Source organism: Channa argus, chromosome 9 (assembly GCF_033026475.1).
Source record: "Channa argus isolate prfri chromosome 9, Channa argus male v1.0, whole genome shotgun sequence".
NCBI lineage: Eukaryota > Metazoa > Chordata > Actinopteri > Anabantiformes > Channidae > Channa > Channa argus.
Window position 1 is genome coordinate 1,167,311 of NC_090205.1, and position 13,780 is coordinate 1,181,090.

The window sequence follows — 13,780 nt, forward strand, 5'->3', positions numbered from 1 at the left end:
TTAACCTTCATTCCTCCCCTTTTTTCTCTATCTCTCTCTCTTTGCCTCACATTTCCATGTTCCTGTTGTCCTCTCCCCACTTTACCTAAACTTATGATGTAATTACATGTTGATTTCTGACACTTTATGTTCACACACCACAGTTGGTTTTCTGTGAGGAATAAGTCATTACATGCTCATGTGAAAGCATATACCTTTCTGTTAGAATAGCAACACAAATTCATATATTTTTATAACGGGGACCTTTTGTCTGAAGATTAGTATGAGATGTATGGTGAGAGTTTCAAGTTTTCTCCCTGGTTTTTACATCTACATATATAAAAATTAATTTTTGTCATTTTCCAAATTAATTGTATTTTGAGTCAGTGGTCTGTTGGCCATTAGGTAAGGCAGTTTCTATGAGTGCTTAGGTCAGTGTTTCACTCCTGGTTCCTCCTGGCCACATGTCAACATGTCCCTGGGCAAAAGAGCACATCACAGAGTGCCCATGGTGGTACTCTGGACTGGTGTGCACTTAATAATATGCTGATTAAAATAAAAACAACAAAATAACTAAGTAAGTAAAATGTATTTGCATAGCACGTTTCACAGAGAAGAGCTCACAAAGTGCTTCACATAATACAAAAAAATAGGATATAAAATAAGAACAAACCAAAATAGAACACATCAAATACTGATAACAGACAAAGACAAATTTACAACATCAGTTAAAGTAACTAATTATCAACAGTTCAGGCATTGTCCTTCGATTTATGGTCAGAGTTGGGGAAAACTCTTGTGTTAGAGCATTCCACAATGTTGGTGCAACAGTAGCACAAGCCCGGTCATCCTTGGTTTTAACCCTGGTGCGATAAACAGCCAACAGATTCTGGTTGGCTGACCTGAGTGCATGGGCATGAAGCAAGTCAGACAGGTACTTGGGTGCCTGACTGTGAAGGACTCTATATGTAATAACCAGAACCTTAAAGTTAATTTTAAAACTAAAAGCGAGCCAATGTAAGGAAGCTCAGATGGGGTAATGTGACGAGGTTTGTTTGATTTTGTCAGCAGCCTGGCAGCAGTGTTTTGCACCAGCTGAAGAAGCTCTATTGATGTTTCACTGAGACGTGTGAAAAGAGAATTACAATAATCAAGTCAGGATGATGTGAAAGCATGAATAATAATTTCAAGTTCAGAGTGTGACACAATAGAGCTACATTTAGCAATATTTTTTAGTTGAAAGAAACATGTATGCGTAAAAGGCATTGATATGAATATAAAGATTCATAACCTGATCAAGAACAACACCAAGATTAGTCAGAGAGGATCCTACTTTTGAGCCTCGAGACCCAACACAGCAGGACACCTTAGAGACAGTAATATAAGAGGCAACAATGAAAACTTCACTTTTAGCTTCAAGAACTGTTCTTGGCCAACCGGAGATTTTGCTGACAGACAATTATACAGCACAGTGAGATTATCAGTTTTGTCAAGGTTGAAAGAATAGTATCGCTGGAGATAATCTGCGTACATCATAAGAGACACTATTGAACTTGCTGATGATGTCTCCCTGTGGCAGCAAGTGTTATGCCCCTGGTCCAGGGGAACCTAGACATAACATGATGTGCGCCACCACTGCTTCCATTCCCAATCAAAACCAGACCAAGTGTTGTAATACGTAGCTATTTTATTCATTTCAGACGTGAGCAGTGCCCAAAACAACAAACAAAAACACCATCCCTGTCTTACCTAAACAACCAAATGAATACAAAACAAATTACAGGGTGCCTAACCTGAACTCCTCGTCCAAAACAGGAGAAAAGGTAGTAACAAAAAGGGCTTCTCACTCCTACTGTGGCTACCTGGTGCTCAATATTTTACAGTGGGTTATATTTACAATTTTTACAGAAATATCCAAATTCACAAAACAAAGTGCAGAGCTCCCTGTAAGTCCAATTGAAAGTCGCGTACAAAATGCTGGGTTGGTTGGGAGTGGCAGAGGTGGATCAGCTGGGGCTGCTGTCATCTTGGTATAAATGGAGATAGAAGCTTCATCCTGTCCAATCAGGTGGCGACACTGAGTTTGAATGGACCAATCCGTGCCGACCACCTATGGCTCAACCCCACCCCCTCAGACACACCCACACAAAAACACACCCACACAAAAACATAGGAGGAGGAGAAAAAAACAACATAACAATAACACACATAATGACTCGGGTCATAACACATGTAAAGGGCAAACAAAATAGGTCCTAAAAGTGATCCCTGATTCACCCTACAAGATAGGGGGGCAAATGTGGACATGAAAGAACCAATAGCTACAGGAAAAGATTTACCTGAGAGGTTCAGTGCATCTAGAAAGTATTTCCAGCACTTAACTTTTTCCACATTTTGTTATGTTGCAGCCTTATTCCAAAATGGATCAAATTCATTATTTTCCTGAAAGTTCGACAAACAATACTTCATAATGACAACATAAAAGACATTTGTTTGAAATCTTTGCAAATGTATTAAAAAATAAAAAACTAAACAAATCACATGTACATACATTTTCATGGCCTGGAAAAAGTTCATCACTGGGAATACTTTCTGAATGCACTGTATGAAGCATACCATGGCTAAGGGCACCACCTGAGATGCCTACATAGCTGCTAAGCCTGTCTAATAGAGGGTCAAAGGCTGTGCTAAAATCAAGCAGGACCAGGATAGAGCATTTACCACTGTCTCTGAGGAGAGCAGTTTCAGTAGAGTGTTTCTGACAGTATCCAGATTTATCAAAAATAATATGTCTGTTCAAAACAGGGACCAGTTGAGTTGCTATAACCTTATATCATTTTTTTAAATAAAAGGACATCTTGAAGTAGGTATAAAATAGTTTGGAATAGAGGTGTCGAGGTTGACCTTTTTAAGGAGAGGCTGAACAACTGCTTGTTTGAAATTGGAGGGTAAACGGCCGGAAACCAGAAAACAATTAAAATATGCAGTAGAGCAGGTTCGTTGCCCCCTAAGACATTTTTCAAAAAACATGTCGGTATAAAATCAAGTGGGCTGGAAGTGATCTTCAGGCTGCTCATCAATTTAGTTAAATTGGCACAAAACAATATAATATTGGCTGCTGTTTAAAGTGAGAGATGAGGGGGTTATGCTTGCCCTAACACTAGCAATATAGTCGGATGAAAAATGACAAAATGCTATTGCAATCGTCAACAGGACAAAAATTATGGAGCTACATCTATATACAGTATATAATGGCACAACACAATTAAATACACATTTTTACACTAATCTTTAAAACATATTGCTGAAGTGTAGTTTAAATAATAAAACCTGGATCCTTATTTATTCCACGCAAAAATTGTTTTTATTTTAGTTTTTTACATTCACATCAGACAAACAATATTTAAACCCCGTTTGTACAACACCTGCCATATACGCCATATTTTTAGGAATGGCTAAAGAAGAGGAAATGACTGCTGTCTTTAAATATGAGATAAACTTAACACAACCTGAACATTTTAGATTTCTGCAGATTTATCCTTATTTATTAGGCACATGTGTAACAAATCTGGATTGGACATTAATGTTATCAACAGCATCAAGTTTAGTAGTTTTTAAAAACCTGCATCAACACCTTCGTGTTCTGTTCTCTGGTCTGAGGCAGTTTAACACAATGGTTACACTGACACCTTGAGGCCACAGGAATAAACTGCATGTTATCAAACACAAATCATTATTATTAGTCAGATTTCTAAAGAAAAGGAAACAAGTCCTGCTTCTCTTCAGTTGACTGAAATACTAATTCTCATTCTCCTGCTCCTTTTCATGTCCTGCTATCTGAATTTTGAATTCCTCTCTCTTTTGGGACTATTGACCAACATTATTCCACCCAGTCTGTTACCATCTGCTTTCAATTCACTTCATTTTATATCTTCAATATAGTTCACATGTAAGAGTCTGTAGCACATTCATCATATTTGTCATTTTCAAAGTTTACTTCTTATTTAGTTCTTTGTAACAAAAGTCACTGTGGTGTTTGTGAAAACAGACACAGAAGAAAAAACTGTTTGTAACCAGAAGCTGAATGAGAAACAGGACAGACTCAGACTGGAAATACACAGGTTATAAATCTGCAGCAGGGTGTGTGTGTGTGTGTGTGTGTGTGTGTGTGTGTGTGTGTGTGTGTGTGTGTGTGTGTGTGTGTGTGTGTGTGTGTGTGTGTGTGTGTGTGTGTGACTGGTTACTAATAATAAGCACCATCACCGGAAATAATGAAGCATCACTTCAATCGGGAGAAAAGCCAACAGATTATCTGACAGTAACAACTTTAAAAACTGCACATTTTCACTGTTTGGATATGTGAATTCACTCACTGAAGAACATGAACAAATGAATTTCTTTGTTCATAGAGCAGATCACATTTCAGTCACTGCACAGTCTCTGTTTACAGCATGTTGGTCTCACGGGAGCCAGGCTGCAGTATCTGAAGAGAGAAAATGAGTCTGATAGCTTTTCTAAACCAGGGGTAGAACAAGGCGTAGATCACAGGGTTCAGACAGGGGTTAATACACACAAGAAAAGTACCAACAGTTCCAGCTAAACTATTAACAGTTTCTTTCCCTTGTATAGCAGTAACAGTTTGTACAATAGCGAGAGAATAACATGGGCAGAAACACATTAAGAAAACAAGTACAACAACACCCAGAGTCCTGGCTGCTTTCAGCTCAGATTTCTTAGTCATTACAGTCCCTGAATGCTGGAGTGTGACGGCTGCAACATGAGAGCGCATGGCACGAGCCTGAGACACAGCCGTCACAAACACTCTCAGATACAGAATTATGATCACAGTGACTGGAAAAATAAATGATAAGAAAATGTCAACAATTCCATCAGTGTAGTCCATAATTATCTCACATTGTCCGTAGCACGAATTAAAGCTACCTGGTCGTTCCAGATTTTGCCGATAAAGTATACCACTGTACATAACACAAAAGATCCACCACATACAAAGACACATTTTAACTCTTCTCACTGTGACTCTGGTGGGGTAATGCAGAGGGTCACAAATAGCCACATAGCGGTCGACTGATATGAGAATCATTTCTCCTATTGAAGCAGAGAGAGCAATCGAGCTTAAAAAACCATGCAGAGAACATAAGATGTCACCAAGAAACCAACAGCCTGTTAGTCGGTGAGATTCTAACATTGAATCAAGCCCAGTAAGAAAGTCTGATACAGCCAGAGAGAGGAGGAGGAGGTTGGTGGGTGTGTGCAGCTGCCTGCAGGGAGACAAAGACATGTAATGTAATATCAGACATTAATGTAAAGTGATATGTCTTACATGTGGCACATCTGGACATTTAACATTCAAAAACATTGTCAGCAAAGCAGAAAATACATCTGGTGTCAAGATGTGAAGTTATTTACACACTAACTCTAAGTAACATTTTCTTGTAAATCAGACTGTTCACACTTATAAAAAGAATCAATTGTAAGTTTTGCTGAATTTATCTCTGCCTGAAGTGGGAGACTGAGATGATGACGAGCAGGTTGAGAATCACAGTGAACATGGAGATAAAAAACAGCAAATACATGAGGACAGCTTCAAACTGAGTGATCTTTGGTTTCCTGCAGGAGGCATTGAGGAGTTGTGGAAAGCAGAGCTCTGCTCTGTCCTGATCCTCCATCCTCAGAGAGAGGAGGAGGAGAAGCTGCAGCCCTGACAGCTTCTGACTAAAACTCTGTCAGACAACTGATTTATCAGTTTCTGTCTTTACCTTCATCCCTTTCTCTCTGCTGCCCACTGATGTGTCTTTTGCTAATTACATTGCATCCTCATAATTATCACTTTCTTTTTGTTCTCTCTCTCAATTTCTGCTGTTCTACTTTCTTCTCTTGTACTCAGTTTTGATGGTAGTATAAGCTGATTTACAAAACCACACTCCTACAAATCCAATGTTGACACCTTTGACAAACAAATATAGATTTACACATGGTCTGTGAAAGGTCAACAAGGCAGTAATTCTAATTGCTCCCTTTCTTCTTGATACCAATGCAATATTGACAGCTATCCCAGCTAACTCAAAATGGTATAGTGTGGTGGATCTATGTGGAGCTTATTTCTTTATTCCAGTTCATGAGAAAACATAAGATCATCATTAACATGATTAAATTGAAGTCTATCAGATAAATCAGATTTAAACTACCTAGTTCAGTTCCTTTAATCCCAATTTCTTGTTCTAGTCTCTGTGAAAAAATGTTATGATCAATGGTATCGAATGCAGCACCAAGATCTAACAGAACAAGTATAGAGATGAGTCCATTATCTGAGGCCATGAGAAGATCGTTGGTGACTTTTACCAGTGCTGTTTCTGTACTATGATGAACTCTAAATCCTGACTGAAAGTCTTCATACAAATTATTCCTATGAAGGTGATCACATAATTGTTTTGCGACTACTTTTTCAATTATTTTAGAAATAAAGGGGAGATTAGATATTGGTCTGTAATTGGCTAAAACACTTGGGTCAAGACAGGGTTTTTTTAAGTAATGGTTTAATTACAGCTACCTTATAGGCCTGTGGTACATAGCCTGTTTCTAAAGATAGATTGATGATATCTAATATGAATGTATCTATTAAGGGTAAAGCTTCCTTGAGCAGCTTAGTTTGAATAGGGTCTAGCAGACAGGTTTTTGGTTAACCCCTTCTCTTTCTACCAGCTCTGTGTCTTCGCTATCTTATTTGATCCAGTATCTTTCAAGTCCGAATGAAACTTAAATCCACGGTGTAGGTCTACTTCCGCCGGATCAGCTGTTTCTGACTAAACAAATGGCTATCAAAAAACTCCCTCCCCTCCAACTGCATGATCAGACAGGGTAAGCTTTACACAGCAAAATGGATACTTTAATATACTAAAATATTTAACTAAAAATATGAAAGGGTAGAATAAATTAAAAAATAAGGAGCGTGATTGTGGTAGGCCGAGCTGCAGCCCATTGCAGACAACATCCCAGTCTCTTCTCTGCATTTTTCTGATCACTTCTTCATTCAGCTTACTGTCTTTCTCCTATCCCACTTGTACCACTTCTTCAGGTGTCTTCAGTCTCTGCAACCCTGCCCTACCACAGGACCTCCCCAGCCTTCATACAAACACAGCCACTGACCGCCTGTTCAATACACGTTCAACCTCTCTGGATAGACTTTGTCCCATATCTTCAAGACCTGCTTGTCCCTTAGCTCCTAATCCCTGGCCCTCTGACCATATCGGTGGTCAATGCACTATTAGAGGAAGTGGCACAAGGCCAACTGCTCTTGCTGAGTATCAGGGTCTGCTTGTGTCTGTTTCTCAGTGTCACATGGGGAAAAGGTGAATACTACCAAGACAATATCAACAACATAATGGACACCAGAAAGCTGATCTCAACTTTGAAAATCACTTGTTTACCCCCCTCCACCTTTCTCACTGCCAATGACTTTGCCAGCTTTCTTATTAATAAGGTGGAAACCGTCAGATCCCAGTTATTTCTGACAGGAGACATCCTGCTAACTTCATGTAAGTGCATCACTCTTTTCTTTTTACTCATTTTAATTTTCAACTCTAATCAAACACGACACAGCCACCCACCTCCTCCAAAATCATCTTACCGCCTGCTCTCTAGATTTCATTCCCTCCACTCTCCTTAAAGCAGTTGCACCCACACTAATCCCAGCCATTACACAAATCATAAATGCATCTCTCACAACAGGCATTTTTCATACCTCATTAAAGCAGGCCCAGATTATCCCACTGTTAAGAAGCGTTATCTTGACCTCTGTCTTGTGAAGAATTACAGACCTGTCGCTCTTCTTGTATTTATGGCTTAGACCCTTGAATGACCAGTCATTGATCAACTCTTAAACTCAAAACAATATTGAGATTTACCACTATGGCTTAAAGATTGGTCTCTCGACAGAAACGGCACTGATGTATTTTTAATAATCTTTCCTTAATTGTGCAATTAATTTCCTCTACTTGTCCCGCACTTTGAGGATGATATGGAATATGAAAATTCCAAGAAATACACCAAGTAGATGCCCACAAGTCTGTTTCCTTTGCTGTAAGATGGATGCCTTTATCCAATCAACACTCTTTTTCCAAATCTCTAAATTGTATGTTCCATCAAATGTGAAACAATCTTTTGGGCATCGTCTTTTCCAGCAGGAAAAGCCTCCAGCCACTTTGAAAATGTATTTGTGATCACTAAAAGAAAGGCAAGTTCTCTAACCATGGAATTTGTGTCAAGTCAATCTGTAGTTGCTGAAATGGCCCACTAGGTGGAGGCAAATGGTCATGCTTTGGTGCCTTTAAATTTGGACTACAGGTGAGACAGCACTTAAATTGTCTTGCCTGATGTTCTGTTCCTATACTGAGATATAATGACCATCTTTCAAAGCGACATAAATTAAAACAGAGTCTTGTTGACCATAATTAGGCAGCCATGCTTAATTTTTAAACCAAACCCAGTAATGACAGCGTCTCCATTGTATTCTGCTCTCTGAATGTCTGATAACCTTCATCCTCTTAGGGGACAAGAAATGATATCCAGCTTTTCAATCAAAGACCAAATTGTTCACATCCTGCTGGCACAACTGCAGCTTAGACATAGAGGCTGTGTCCACACTTGGTCAGAAGATGCAGGAGAGCCAAATCCTCAACATACTGTAATAATGCAAATGCAATGGGTAAGACCAATTTGAACAAGTGAGTAATTAAAACTGCTGACTAAACTCAACGACTGTCAACCCAATTAAATCTCATTTATTCTCATGAACAGGAATAAAGGACTAAGTTAATTTCTTCAGAATAAAAAAGACACCTCCATCTGACTAGACAACATATCCTTTGTTTACCTGTTCATGAGTTTGAGGAAAATTAACACAAATATACCTAACAAAATAAAAGGCACTGCATTAAAAGAAAAGAATGTGGAATGTCCTTGTAATAACATAGCCAATGTTCTACCACACAAGCACAGGCTTTCCTGGGTTTGTTTGTGTTAAGCATCATGTAGTGTTACAGTGAACATTACCTTCGTTTAAAGTAGTTTTCTTCTTTTCCTTTCAGGAGTCACCCTTCAGAAGTCCTTCCATCTAACCCTGTCCTCTGCATCCTCTCCTCTCACACCAACTAACTTCATGTCCTCTCTCACTACATCCATAAATCTCCTGTTTGGTCTTCCTCTAGACCTCCTGACTGGCAGCTCCAACCTCAGAATCCTTCTACCAATATATTCACAGTTTCTCCTCTCAACATGTCCAAACCACCTCAATCTGTCCTCTCTGACTTTATCTCTAAAACATCTAACATGAGCTGTCCCTCTGATGTCCTCATTCCTGATCCTGTCCATCCTTGTCACTCCCAAAGAGAACCTCAACATCTTAAGCTCTGCTACCTCCAGCTCTGCCTCCTGTCTTTTCTTCAGTGGCACTGTCTCTAAGCCGAAAAACATTGCTTGTCTCACTACCGTCTCAAGACGGTGGCTTCCTTTCATTCTTGCTGATACTCTTTTGTCACACAATTTAATTCAATTCAACTTTATTAATATAGTGCCAATTCACAACAAAGTAATATCAGGGTACTTTACAGAATAAAGTCAAAGTCACAACACACCTGACACTTTTCTCCACCCGTTCCAACCTGCTTGCACTCACCTCTTCACCTCTTTTCCAGACTCTCCATTGCTCTGAACCGTTGACCCTAAGTACATAAAGTCCTGCACCTTCTTTACCTCTGTTCCCTGTAACCTCACCGTTCCACCTGGGGTCCCTCTCATTCACACACATGTATTCTGTCTTACTGCGGCTAAGCTTCATTCCTCTGTTTTCCAGAGCAGACCTCCACCTCTCTAGATTTTCCTCCACCTGCTCCCTGCTCTCACTACAAAACATAATTTCACCTGCAAACATCATAGTCCACGGAGATTCCTGTCTAACCTCATCTGTCAGCCTGTCCATCACCAGAGCAAACAAGAAGGGGCTCAGAGCTGATCCTTGATGTTGACCCACCTCCACCTTGATCCTCTGTCACACCTACAGCACACTTCACCCTTGTCTTAAAGCTCTTATACATGTCCTGCACCACTCTAATATAACTTCTTTGCCACTCCACATTTCCTCATACAATACCACAGCTCCTCTCTCGGCACCTTGTCAAACGCTTTCTCTAAATCTACAAAGACTGTGCAACTCCCTCTGACCTTCTCTGTACTTCTCCATCAGCATCCTCAAAGCAAATACTGCATCTGTTGGACTCTTTCTAGGCATTAAACCACATTGCTGGTAACAAATGCTCACCTCTGCCCCTTGGTTTAGGGCAAAAAAATTTAAACAAACAGTTTAAACTACTGTTGATAAAGAATCTCTCTTTCTGAGTAGGTAATGAATAAACCCCCAGAGAAAACCACAGTGGTGTGAAACTAACAGGCAAAAAGCAACATATCATTATAACTTTGGAAATTTTGGAAAGAGAAAGATAGGCAGATAGAGAGAGGGAATTGGGGAAGGATGAAGGTTACAGCAGAAACAGATAAATCAGTTGTCTGACAGAGTTTTAGTCAGAAGCTGTCAGGGCTGCAGCTTCTCCTCCTCCTCTCTCTGAGGATGGAGGATCAGGACGGAGCAGAGCTCTGCTTTCCACAACTCCTCAATGCCTCCTGCAGGAAACCAAAGCTCCAACAGGCTGATGCTGTCCTCATGTATTTGCTGTACTTGATCTGTTTTTTCACTGTGACTCTCAACCTTCTCGTCATCATCTCAGTCTCCCACTTCAGGCAGAGATAAACTCAGCAAAACTTACAATTGATTCTATTTATAAGTGTGAACAGTCTGATTTACAAGAAAATGTTACTTAGAGTTAGTGTGTAAATAACTTCACATCTTGACACCAAACATAGTTTCTGCTTTCCTTACAATGTTTTTGAATGTTAAATGTTCAGATGTGCCACATGTAAGACATATCACTTTACATTAATGTTTGATATTACATTACATGTCTTTGTCTCCCTGCAGGCAGCTGCACACACCCACCAACCTCCTCCTCCTCTCTCTGGCTGTGTCAGATTTCCTTGTTTGGCTTGAGTCACTTGTAGAAGGACACCGGCAAACACGCTGTTGGTTGCTTGGTGACATTATGTGTTTGCTACATGGTTATGTGAGTGCAATTTGTTTCTCAGCCTCAGTAGGAGTCATGGTTTACATTTCAGTGGACCGCTATGTGGCTATTTGTGACCCTTTGCATTATTCCACCAGAGTCACTGTGACAAGAGTTAAAATTTGTATTTGGATGTGTTGGCTTTGTTCTATTGTCTACAATGGTAATTTTTATCGATATAATCTGACTCAAGCAGGAAGGTTTAATTTCTGCTATGGACAGTGTATGATTGTCACTAGCTACACTGAAGGATATATTGATATTTTCTTGACATTTATTGCTCCAATCACTGTGATCATAATTCTGTATCTGAGAGTGTTTGTGACGGCTGTGTCTCAGGCTCGTGCCATGCGCTCTCATGTTGCAGCCGTCACACTCCAGCATTCAGGGACTGTAATGACTAAGAAATCTGAGCTGAAAGCAGCCAGGACTCTGGGTGTTGTTGTAGCTGTGTACTTAATGTGTAACTGCCCATCTTATTGTTTCAACCTTATAGAAGTTACCAGTAATGCTACTCTACCTCCAGCCTCTGGTATCTTTATGTTGTGTATCAGTCCCTGTCTGAACCCTGTGATCTACGCCTTGTTCTACCCCTGGTTTAGAAAAGCTATCAGACTCATTTTCTCTCTTCAGATACTGCAGCCTGGCTCCCGTGAGACCAACATGCTGTAAACAGAGTAAACAGACAGAGTGCAGTGACTGAAATGTGATCTGCTCTATGGACAAAGAAATTCACTGGTTCATGTTCTTCAGTGAGTGAATTCACAAATCCAAACAGTGAAAATGTGCAGTTCTTAAAGTTGTTACTGTCAGATAAGTTGTTGGATTTTCTCCTGATTGAAGTGATGCTTCATTATTTCCAGTGATGGTGCTTATTATCAGTAACCAGTCATACACACTCCCTGCTGCGGATACTGTATCTAACCTGTGTATTTCCATTCTGGGTCTGTCCTGATTCTCCTTCAGCTTCTGGTTACAAACAGTTTTTTCCTCTGTGTTTGTTTTCACAGTAACTTCTGTTACACAGAACTAAATAAGAATTAAACTTTGAAAATGACAACTATGATGAATGTGCTACATTTTACAATCCGTCTTTCTTTCTCAAATGTGCATAAACACTCCAACAGAGTGTATATGTGAACTATATTGAAAATATAAAATTAAGTGAGGTGAAAGAAGATGGTAACAGACTTCCCTTTAATTTAGAATACTGATAAAAGTAATTAGTAATAATTTGTTTTTGATAACATGCAGTTGGTTCATGTGGCCTCAAGGTGTCAGTGTAATCATTATGTTAACCTGCATCAGACCAGAAAACCGATCAGGAAGGTGGTGATGCAGGTTTGGACAGTGTCAGACTTGTCAGAAACACGCAAACACAGTTCATAAGTACTTGTCTAAAAAGTGCTCCACTACAATTGTCAAATCAAATTCTATACCCAAGTAGGTATTATATACATGCTGTAGTGATCCACAAAGAATGAAACTATTTAAATCTTAAATCTAGTGCAGATTTGTTTTACCCCTTCTCTGTTCCAAAGGCAACAAACACCACAGCAGGTCACTGCAGGACATATACAGTCAGGTTCATAAATATTAAAACAGCAATAGATTTTTGCCACTTGGCTTCTTTACACCAACAAAGTCAATTAGAATTGAAACACTGTGGTGAACACTGAAGGGATAAGTGACACTGATTTGATCAAGCTAAAACATAATTTTTTGAGCTTACACAACTCCGGCCTACACATATATTCTTGTCTTCAGAAAGTAAAAAACTGCTGCATTGGGTTGAAACCCAGTGACAAATATTTAATTTCTTTGCTTTGACAAACTTTTGGTTAGTATGGAAAAACAGAAACATCTGCAGCTATGAGAGGCCTAAAAGTCCTTTTTTCTCGTGTGTTTTTAATAAGAAGTGCATTTTTTATAATAACTTGTATATCTGTCTGTAAAACCTTACATTATTGAGTACATACTCACACTAAAGCTTTTTATATGCATGATGAACTGAGATCCTTGATCAGAAATGATGTCCAGAGGGAAGCTGTGGAGATTAAACAACTGTTGGAATAGTACCTCTCAATAGTACCCTCTATTTTAGAAAACCAGGGAGAAAATAGTGGTGTAGCTTTCTAAAACAAACTACAGATGATTTTAATCACCGTGTCAAAGTGTTTTTCTATGTTGTATATCCACATTACCCTACTGGTGGCATTCCATCAGGAATGCAACGTGTTTACCCTGAACCAGGCTCATAAAATCCAACCTGCAGTTCCCTGGTTTCAACTACCAGACATCTCAGTCTTGTTCTCGTTCACACAGCTTTTATCATAACCCTGTGTTTATGTTGACTTCGTCAGACACTAGATTTCCTATAGATTGTCTCTGTCTTTCTAACCTTTTTATACATTTTCACTCACCCTGTCTCCTGAAAGGGTCCTAAGCAATGCAACTTCAAAAGCAAAATCATTTAGTAGGGGGCATTTGATGTTTGGATTATATTGCAACATGTCTTTGGAATGAATGAAGCAATACATTTAACCACAGACATGTAGAGAGAGGTGTATGACTGTCATTGTGGTGAGCGCAACGCTTTAATATCATAGAGG